The 11,544-nt window shown below is 35.9% G+C and overlaps 1 long non-coding RNA gene across 1 annotated transcript; it reads left to right on the forward strand.

The window, feature by feature from the left end:
- The first annotated feature begins 972 nt into the window (after nucleotides 1–972).
- Nucleotides 973–10,674, forward strand: LOC145670577 (uncharacterized). Its single transcript, XR_014128343.1, has 3 exons — nucleotides 973–1,150; nucleotides 8,181–8,238; nucleotides 10,429–10,674. It is a non-coding gene; the product is annotated as an uncharacterized LOC145670577 (long non-coding RNA).
- The last annotated feature ends 870 nt before the right edge of the window (nucleotides 10,675–11,544 follow it).

The raw sequence follows: 11,544 nt of genomic DNA on the forward strand, positions 1-11,544 counted from the left end.
ATATTACTGTTCTATTTCATTTCTTTTCAGTGAAATATAAGCTTAATTTGAATACAAGAGTTTTGAATTTTACATCTTGAGTCATTAACACGAGGCTGATACTGTCCGAACGTGGATGGTACTTTTCTCTGTGGATTGTATTCTAATATTACGCTCTGCTTCCAAACGAATTCTTTATTAACGTTACCTGTAGTTTAACTTACTGATTCCCAACCTTTCTAGACTGAGCCAGGCTTTACTTTACGACATGGTGACACACCAGTCTGATTTTTGTTAATAATAATGTAACTTAAATTAATAGTAGTTTGTATATAGTAGCCACTTATGTAGTTGTGCATTATTGCTGCCGATGGAGATGTTAGCTGGTAGATTGTCTCAAAACTGATTTTGAACTAACAACTTACCGCCCCATGGGTTTAATCAGTACATATCACATTTCCCGGAGTTCTTCAAGGTTGCACTTCTTCTTCTCTCTAACTTCTTAAATTCGCGATACGCCCATGGGACTCTTCTACGACACACCAATACGTCGCAAAACACCTGTTGGGGACTACTAGCTTAATCCGTAAATGAACGGTTAACAGATAAAGTCCATAAGTCCACATTAATGGCAAAATCAAACCATAAAATTTCCAATCCTTATAATTCTCCATAACATCAATGGAATACGACTAAAAATTGGTTCCGCTATTCAACACAATAAAGGTTAATTCGCACTTGATGTGCAGTTTCCATGTCGTGCCCGGTCCGTGCCGTTGTCCATGAAGTTTCATTTTTAACTTCGACGTTGAAAATGCGTTGGTTTGTCTCTTTTTGACATGACGTGCCATGCACCGACAGGCTGCTTTGAAGAGAAACCCGCCCAGTCATAGCTCGTCCCTCGCGATGATTCGGCTTTCTTCGGAGAACAGGAGCGACACGAAGTTTTCTTCCTTGCAATCCACCTTGGGAAATGGTGCAGAAAGCAGTAGCAGAAAGGAACGACACGGCATGGTATATGTAAGTGGTCGCGGCCCCGAGAGGTTATTTTTCTTACGTGAGTGGGATTTCATTAACTTCTTCCCAACAAGAACGCATATTGAAACGGTGGAATCGCTGTGAATCTCTCCCTGTCTAAAACCATATAATGGACCGAACGATTATGCCACTAGTAAGAAAAATCTGATTATCATTTTTGTACTTATTTAAGGATGTTGTTTTCACGAAACTATTTTTAAACATCGGATTTCTAGAAAAGTGATCTGGCTGATTTCGCGAAACTATTTCTAAACATCAGATTCCTAGAAAAGTGATCTGGCTGATTACATGAAACTATTTTCAAACTTCGGATTCATATTAAAGTCATCTGGCTGATTTAATGAAAGTATTTTTAAACATCGCATTCCTAGAAAAGTGATCTTAAATGTTGGATACATTAAAAATAAGAATCTCAACTTTGAGTTAATTTTTCAAGTGAGTCAGTGGACAGAAATGTTTAAAAATAGTTTCATTAGATTCGGCATTTTCAAATTTATATAAAACCTAAAGCGTAATTAGAATTTTCCAAGCGTGGGTAATTTCTACTAGTAGCATGATGGTCAGTTCTTTCGTTATGAGCATTTCAAGGGGAATTCCATGTAGCATTTTACAATTTTGACTAAATGTTTTAATGACTAACCTCAACAAATTGGTTGTTCAATTTTTCAGATATTTCCGTTATTTTTGTAGAATACTTTGGTGAATTAAATGCTATAACTAGTAGCGTATTTAGGGGGTGCCTATCGGGCTCAAGCTCTCCTGAAATCAACTTTTTATATGTACAAATTTATTAAAATTTGTCGACACACAAAAGGAAAAACGTAAGTGCCTATTCACGGATTATGGATTACCCCCGAAACAAAATCCTAAATACGCCACTGCCTACAGTAATGCATTATACTTCGTTTCTGGTTCCACGGATTACAACGAGCAAATTTGTTTTCTCTGTTTTTGTCTTTGTGTAATTCTGTCTACCAAGGATTACTATTTTTAGAGATTTTTTTTTTACATATTCTTGAAGAAGATAAAGAGAGTTGTAGCCGAAATTGCCAACTTACATGGGATTTTTTGTATACCTAAATACTACACCAACAACATTCTCTAGGGACGAAAAATAGATAGAATCAGTGATCTAAGTGAGTGAAATTAGTGTTAATTCTAACTTTTATTTTATCACAACGAAAGTTAATGCTACTGTGGCACTGGTTTCTGGAATGTGTGATTGTCAAAAATTAACCACCGAAAAGCAAAATTTTGCTCTGGTAAAATAAAATAATTAACATACGAACAAATGGACAGTGGCGAAGCGTAAACTCAAAAGTAGGATAGGCCCAATAAAGTAATATTTGCATTAAGCTGTGCTACAAATATTTTGAAGTGCAGTTCATATTTTCTTCTCTCTGAATTTGCAGGGGGTTGAGGGGAATTTCCTCCTCACTTGCTGTTTTTATTTCCTGCACATTTGAAAATGAAGGGACAGGAAAGAAAGTACATTCTCACTGTTAGCTGTCAAATTTCTTGATAACGTTTGTTACTTACATCTCCAACTTTAAAGTAAGTACAATACTGTATTTAATTAATGCATTACGTGATAATGACTTCACTAGAATTGTCAATGCTCAGAAGGGGCTTCATTTGAATCAACGCAAAACATTTAATATTGTATTCTATGCAGTGCCATATTTAAGAGGGTGACTTCAGCACTTAAGAATTCATCGAATTTTTATCGCAATTTTTTATTGTTTTATATTTAGAGCTGAATTTTCACATTTCCAGGAATAAAGTTAGCAAAGCCCCTCCCTAAACAAGGGAAGCCCCTCGAAATACAATCGTAAATACACCACTGATGCTACGATATTGAAAACTCAACTAAAATTACACAGAAATATTATTATTTTATCTTGTACGATAGTGTTTGGTAAATTTATACATATGTTTAATATATCAGACTTACATTTTACATGCTATTATAGACCAGGCTCCATGTAAGAAAGGAACCACTCCGAATAACTCGTGAGAGTATATACCTAAAAGTTATCACTAATAGAAATACATAATTCTACACAGAAACTTGTTACTCTATGTTAATGAAAATCATTTGATAACGTATTATCATTGAAAGATGCCTTCAACGCTAAAACTATACTCCCAGAGACGAGCCTTCGCAACTACCTAAGAATGCGTGCAATCCCCAGCCGTAATACCTTCGCTCATTGAGCAGCATAGCCCGTAAGCCTATCTAGTTAGCTGGTGAGGCTCAGACGGAAGGGTCTCCAAGTGTTTCCAACCGACATTTTATTACCGAAAAACCAAAATGTTGAAGTATTGACTATTTTATAAGAAACCAAAGATAAGGAAAATATACGGCAGAGAACAGGGTAGGCCCGACCTCAGACCCTCATTGTTTTCGCCATTGCAAATGGATGAAACAAACTAAAATATCAAACTAGAATCGAAAGAAAGGAAAACGAAATTAAATATTTCAGTTAAACGCCCCATGATTATGCCTTTTAGGCTAAAGGAGACAATGATTAAGGCAAATGATAATGATAATGAAAGGATTGGTGGAACAGGAAAGCGGGAGGAACGAGTGTATACAAGAAAATCTACGGACACGATGTTGTCCACCACAAACTTCCTTGACAAAGGATCGAACCAGGGATATCACACACTACAGGTGAGCGCTCTACCACTGTGCCTCCTCACCTCGTTTTATGCAGGGATATAAAGAAACGAATACTGGTATACAGAGTGAATACCCAACTCATATTTCTATAATTCAGTTTATCCTTATTATATAATAAAGAATGTAAAGGAAGGTATAAAAGTGGATGCAGTCTATATTTTTTAAAATGATCAAGCGTATATCTTTTTCGCTTCTTCTTCTTCTTCTTCTAACTTCAAGCACAATTAACATATTAAAAGAAATCGTAACATTGACAGACATTAATACAAAGTAATGTATTATGTCATCGTAAAATTCTATTGAAGACACAATACAACAGAAGACGAAACATACGAGTTTCCTGTCTACTAGACCCTATTTCCTAAGTGTGGATGCAGTTTGGTGGACAATCTCCACAACGAATTGGAAGTTCATTTTAGTTGAATATGCATTCTCATCGCTTAGATTGCCTCTATGCATTGTTTATGTTCTATATCCCGATTTATTGACCAATAATCAAGATTGCACATATTTACTGAGCAGGTAGAAATCTACAATTATATCGTGTTTGGTCATGATCGTATTAATTTTACGAATTTCTTGATTTTACAGAGTTAAAAATCCAAATTTGAAGGGCAATAACTCGGAAACAAAAGGTAATTTATTTATTTGTAGATATTTCTGAACTTACCGGCATCTGCAGCAGCACAGCATCACATATGAGAGATGACGTCACTCGCAAGCACACTCTCCAAGGAAGGGAGAAGGATGAAAAGAAAGAAGAATGAAGGATCTGTATGATAGGTACAATTCCGACATTTTCCTGCAGTCAGAATATCAGGGCTGAGAAATCTGTCATACTTTTCCGCCGATTATTCTCATCGGGAAAGAACTTGATACCGCTTGCATCAACGACGAAAGCGTTAGCAACTATACTTGGCAGCAGCGCTTCTAGACTCACAGCTCGGAATTATTCCAAACCCTAATCGAAGTTAGCGAAGGATTCTGTCAAATTATGCTAGATCCTCATAATTACTAATTCAGGAGTTTTAAAAGAAAGAAAAAGAAACAAAGTTGAGATACGATAACGTGACTTAAAATACGCAGAGCGCAAGAATGCGTGGATAGAACTCAATACTTCACGCACCAAAGCTATAACTCAACTAAACTAGTGTAGTCGTTGCCAGACTCAGTGACGTATAACAGTTATATCGTATAAATGAATGCAAAGTGTTTGTTTACATATTTTGAAAGACGTAAGCGGAGTTGGGAATTGTCTGCTGGGAGAGCAGATTTTTGGTCGGTCTCGGACATTTCATTTTAGGAATAAAGATGATCATGAAGTCAGAAATAAAGATGGTGAAGGTGTCAAAAGATTGGGGAAAGAATGGCCCCCATATCTCCGCCCATGCCTCGCAGTTAAAGGATTAGAAAACCCTGGGTGGAATTATAAAAAAAATAAATAAAATAAAATAATAATAATAATAATAATAAAATAAATAAAGCCTAAATCCGTGTTTAACTTACTTCGGAAAATAAGACTGCCTGTATGGTTTACCGACTGTATGAATCAATGGAAGAAGATATATTTCTGCCGTTCTCTTTCTTCCCACGACCAACTTCTTTCTCATCTCCAGGTTTTATGACTTTTTAATAAACTTGCTGAAATTATGCTAGATTTGGGCAGGATGCTAAAAGCAAGGTGCTAGATGCTAAAAAAAATGCAAATTATGCCAGATCTTGCATCATTATGCTAGATCTGGCAACGCTGCTTGGCAGGGCCACACAGGTGTGCCTATGGCGAAGATTTCACTTCTGAGATGATTTATTTATTTATTTATTTATTTTGGAAGAGACATAATTTTCCATTGAAAATGACATTGACATTGAATGCTAGTTGCCTTCTACAGAAGCTCTACTGTTCACGTATGGTCTTTAAGTGCTCCACATGCATAACTCGCCATTTATCGGCTTTTCTCTGTCCACTTTTTGCTTGTCACTTTGTCCACGACATGCTACACGAATTCTGGATCCGTGTCCTACCTTTATGAAATTCCTTGCGCCTCGTCCCTTCCGTTCTCGTTCTGACAACATTAAGTCATTCAGGCATTACTTCCTTAAAGATGTTTAGGACCACTTCTCGTCATACAGTTTGTTTATCCGCAAAGCAATGAACACATAATTTTGAACACTTGTGGCAACTATAATTCGGGCACGAGGTCGAATTTCACTATGTGTGATATTGACTTTTGTCTTTGTTTCCACGTGTAGAATATTTTCCCAACCATTGTAACACGTATTCTGTTAAACCCTATAATAATATCCTTTCAATAAGTCCATATGTAAATGTGAGTCCAATAACAAAGGAACCAAAGGTAAGAACACCGTAAGTTGTGTTAATTTCGATCTGTAGGAATAAGTTTTAATAAATTACTTATAAACTATAATGGAATATTCCAATCAATGAAATATTAGATCTTTATTTTCGTACCAACTTAATTGAATATAATAAATACATACAAGAAATCCAGGATATCATATAGCCTTTGTAAGGTTTCACAAATACATGTCAGCTACTCTTTTCAATTAATGAATTAGAGAAATTAAGTTCTTCCGACGAAACAGTGTAATTAAACTGGGAAAGGAAAGTTTAATTTTCACTCATTCCTATGTTGTTTTAATAAAATATCGGAAGGATATTTAGGGAAAACTTTGGATATATAAACACGATTCAGACTAGCTTCTGTATCAGTTAGTAATTCTTACTGGACTACAAAGAAAATGGCTTTCCAAAAATCCGTAAGTAAAACTAAATACTTTTAACAAGATTTCATAGTGTATTCACTATCCTTTCTAATAATGTTTTATGAATATTACAACTGAGTAACTAAACTCATTAGATTCATGTAACTCCAGTTTTCATGTACTAGTCTAATGTTTGATTTGAGATAGCAGGAGGGCACGAGGGCTCAGTGGTAGAGTGCTTACCTCTGGTGCGTGAGTCCTTACTTCGATCCCCGGAGAAGTATGTTTGTGCTGGACAACATTGTGTCCCTGGGTTTTCTTGGGGTACTCCCGTTTCCTTCCACTTTTTCAATCCACCAATTCTTCTATCATCATTCACTTACCTTTATTCACCGTCTCTTTAAGCCTAATTTCCATAATCGTATGACGTTAAGCTTTAATAGTTCATTTCTTTTAATTTAGGAAGAATTGATTCAGTTTCCAACGCAAGTTCATGTCGTACGGGTTACGGTAAGTTGTAAATTCTAGTAACATATTGTCTTGAAGTTGAAAAGATTCGTTAAACTTCAGTTATGCCTATTCCCCCAAGAACTTGGGTGCAACTCCCGTACTTTTGTCCGCAAATATACCTTTCCCCATTCTCCAGTTTGCAACCTGCGGCCTGAAACTCGCTCTTTGGGGCCATGTCAATAGGTCCAACAAAAAACATGTTACATTTAATAGGTTTAATATCGGTTGTTTTTTTGGTTCTTCAATTTTTTAGTTTCCAGGGTAGTGAGAGTTGTAACTACAGCGTAGAATGCGATCCGAGCTACATTCCCTAATAATACACTTGTTTGGCGCAATCTATATATATAAAAGAGAACGTACAAATCCTTTGTTAGCTCATCACGCTAATACGGCTGAACCAATTTCTTTCATCTTTGGGGGGTTATTAATATTTGGACCCTAGATGGTTTTTATCATATCACTTTAATTTTCAATTACCAGTGTCTTGAGATAATTGACCATTCAAGTGTCCATAACGTACAAATCCTTTGTTAGCTCATTATAGCTAAATCTAACCGTATTTATATGCAACCCACATGACCGTGTCACTCGGCGGGTTAACATAAATGACAGGCGATATAATGTTAACATTTACTCCATTCTTCTATGGTTTTTATCATATCACTTGAAAGCGAAAAAGTAAAAATTATCTAAGTAACAAAGTTTATTGCGTTCCGGGGTGACCCCAGCGAAGCGGGGTGAACGCTGCTAGTGTAAACTAAAAGTCGGGAAATGGTAATTGTAACAAAAGTAAAGTTGTAGAATCGTCAACGGTAAGGTATATATTGACCAAACCGTTATTTATTCAATAGTTTGATCACGCATTCACAATCACATTTTTTAGTCTACTTCATTCGTAGGGGTTAGGTTCACAGTGGAGTTTGTTCGGAAACGGTCGAACACAGTTGTTATGCAAAGCCACATTGGTAACCAGATAGCTTATGATTATCCAGTGTTGGGCATACCATCTGTGCTGCTGGTGAGCTTCTACCAGGAATCGAGGGCTAATGAAAAGACACAGAGAATTTTTTTTCCAAGCACGGAATACACACTAGACTTTGTCCAGATTGATTGGTCTTTTCAGAAGTGGTTTCCGTTGAATTGTTTGTTGTAGATATTTTATTTGTTAATATTAAAGATATTTATGCAACTTAAAACAAACAATGAAATTATTATTTAGAAAACTTCCTTTTCTCCTTTCCAGATCGTTCTCTTTGTTGTTCTGGCTTTTGTTGCCAGCGCCCAAGCTATTGGACTTATTGGTAAGTTAGTATTACTATTATTCTCAACAGTGTGTTGCTCTTTGCTCGGGAGCGAATAAAATTAAATACTGAGACATGCCTTAATGACACTGTTATAGGGGTGAAAGTACAGCGTAAGTACTACAATATTCAGTGGCATAAAGACAGAAATACTTTTTCAATGTCGTATTGGTAATCTTAATCTTTTCTCAGAAATGAACTGCTTGCTTGATACAGAAGTATGGTTTATATCTGAGTTTTATAGTCTTTCATTGAGTATTTAGGAACTGTAGAGTGTTTAATGTAGTTTAGTGAATTTGTGTATGCAAGGACCATATTTCTTTCTCATTAATATGTTGTTGATGGTATAGATGGCTTCCTTCTTGTGAATGTGGAAACAACTCATCTTTATAGATTGATGGATGAGACGAGACGTAAAGTTCACTGGATTTACTACTTTTCCAGTGTAACAGAGAGTTAGGATAGATGACAATTTAGAGTGTTACTTCCCATAGGATAGGTTGAGTTGAGAGTTCTATCACAAATGATTTTAAAACTCTCTATATTCTATAGCCAAAGATTTTCACCGGACATCATTAAATTACAGCATTTGATTTCGGCACAGTTGAAATTGAGTGAGACCGCCACAAGTTTTTCTATTAGCGATCATTCGTTTTACTGAGTATAGATGAAGTCTAGAGAACATAAACATTGCTACGACTATGCCTGTTGACCTATTGGTAGTTTTATTTTCTCTCAAGAAGGAACGACTTAGCAAAAGTTTGTTGTACTACAAATACTGCGTTCGACAAAGTTGATACTTTCAAGTATCTATGACGAATAATAACAGTTTAAAACCTATTCACGAAGAAATTGAGTGTCGACTGAAAGCAAGGAATTCGTGTTATTATTCGGTTTAAAATCTTTTGTCGTAACAAATTATGTCGAGGAATTTAAAGCATAAAACATAGGGTAAAAATAAACATGGCTGTTTTTTTTTTGCTTTTTTTTTGTATGACTGCGAAACATTGTCATTTACTCTGGGGAAAAACATAGACTGGAAGTTTTTGAGAACAAGATCCTTAGAAAAATATTCGGACCTAGGAGGAACGTGAGTGGGGAATGGTAGAAACTTCATAACAAGAAACAACACAATTTGCACCGTTTATTGACTAAAGACAGTAGTCAATGGAGAGCTTTTGTAAATTTTGTGAACGCGGCATTGGACCTTCGGCTTACATAAACCAGAAGTTAGTTAGCTAGTTAGTTTTCTTGTATCGGTGCAATTTTTCCAGTTATTTTAAAAAGTCCACCTTTACTTTACGGTGGGAACAACCAAGAATACGAGCAACACTCGTGAAAGAGACACTAATTTATTTATATTTAACTGTGAAGAGGGGGAGAGCCTTATAGTACGTTTGTTTCATGTTAGATATCTAAACACAGATTCCGACAAAGGTATCCAAATCCAGTGGCAAGAGATTCTCGGTGCCCTAACTAACCGCACTACTCATCTGCATTCACTCACTATTGGTTCCATGAGAGCCAGAGGGTCGTAACAACAAAAATGCAGTTTTCGCTTTTTTCATGTTTGGACATAATTTTGAAAGCTTCACTTAGTGTAAATAGAACGTAACGCAATCTGTTCTCCTCGATCATTAGTTGTAGTGTAGCTCAATTATTATCTTTAAAAAAAAAAAAACTCACATCTCTCTAAGAAAATAATATTTTTGTTTTCTCGCTTCTAATCCTACGAAAATGAAGTACGTTCTCTTGGTTCTCATACGACGTATTTTGCTCTTACAATCTCTGACACGGACACCTTAGGTTACTTGGATCTGCGTATGTGACGATGAAAAATACACATCTAAACGGGTTCCTCGAACGTTTCATACAAGGCGACGGTGCTGCATAACAGTGGAATATTTAAAACATTGTTTGGTCATTTTTAGATTTCATGACAAAACTTAATTTTATTTAATAAAAGCGAACTATTACATTCAGTACAACATATCTTACAATTTTCAGTGCCGTAGTATTTGTAGCATATTTCTAAATAGAAAGTAAAATCTGAGTGAGTACCCAGTTGTATTTAATCTCTACAGAGAACAGTGTTTTATTTCTAGTAATTCCTTTCTTTTGTTTACTTATAATGTATAAAATAATACTATACGCTACTAACATTATTTATTTTATCTAATTTAAATTTAGGAGGTACCACTGGAGTGAGCCAAGTTCAACGTACCAACGTCCATTACCCAGTCCTTGGTTATGGTCTTGGATATGGTGGTTATGGTCTTGGCGGATACGGTCTTGGAGGTTATGGACTTGCTGGATACGGCCTTGGTGGTTATGGACTTGGTGGATACGGACTTGGATATTTGGGTTAAAATGTAAAATTTATTGTGACTATTCGTAATATAAACTTAAAATGTAAATTTCTGTAAGTTTCTCGGTCTGGACATAATAAAATTCTTGAAATATTACTGTTCTATTTCATTTCTTTTCAGTGAAATATAAGGGTAATTTGAATACAAGAGTTTTGAATTTTACATCTTGAGTCAGTAACACGAGGGCTGATACTGTCCGAACATGGATGGTACTTTTCTCTGTGGATTGTATTCTAATACGCTCTGCTTCCAAACGAATTCTTTATTAACGTTACCTGTAGTTTAACTTACTGATTCCCAACCTTTCTAGACTGAGCCAGGCTTTACTTTACGACATGGTGACACACCAGTCTGATTTTTGTTAATAATAATATAACTTAAATTAATAGTAGTTTGTATATAGTAGTCACTTATGTAGTTGTGCATTATTGCTGCCGATGGAGATGTTAGCTGGTAGATTGTCTCAAAACTGATTTTGAACTAACAACTTACCGCCCCATGGGTTTAATCAGTACATATAACATTTTCCGGAGTTCTTCAAGGTTGCACTTTTTCTTCTCTGTAACTTCTTAAATTCGCGATACGCCCATGGGACTGTACTACGACACACCAATACGTCGCAAAACACCTGTTGGGGACTACTAGCTTAATCCATAAATGAACGGTTAACAGATAAAGTCCATAAGTCCACATTAATGGCAAAATCAAACCATAAAATTTCCAATCCTTATAATTCTCCATAACATCAATGGAATAAGTCTAAAAATTGGTTCAGCTATTCAACACAATAAAGGTTAATTCGCACTTGATGTGCAGTTCCCACGTCGTGCCCGGTCCGTGCCGTTGTCCATGAAGTTTCATTTTTAACTTCGACGTTGAAAATGCGTTGGTTTGTCTCTTTTCGACATGACGTGCCATGCACCGACAGGCTGCTTTG

The sequence above is a fragment of the Thermobia domestica genome, chromosome 14, assembly GCF_964235325.1.
Source record: "Thermobia domestica chromosome 14, izTheDome1.hap1.1, whole genome shotgun sequence".
NCBI classification, from domain to species: domain Eukaryota; kingdom Metazoa; phylum Arthropoda; class Insecta; order Zygentoma; family Lepismatidae; genus Thermobia; species Thermobia domestica.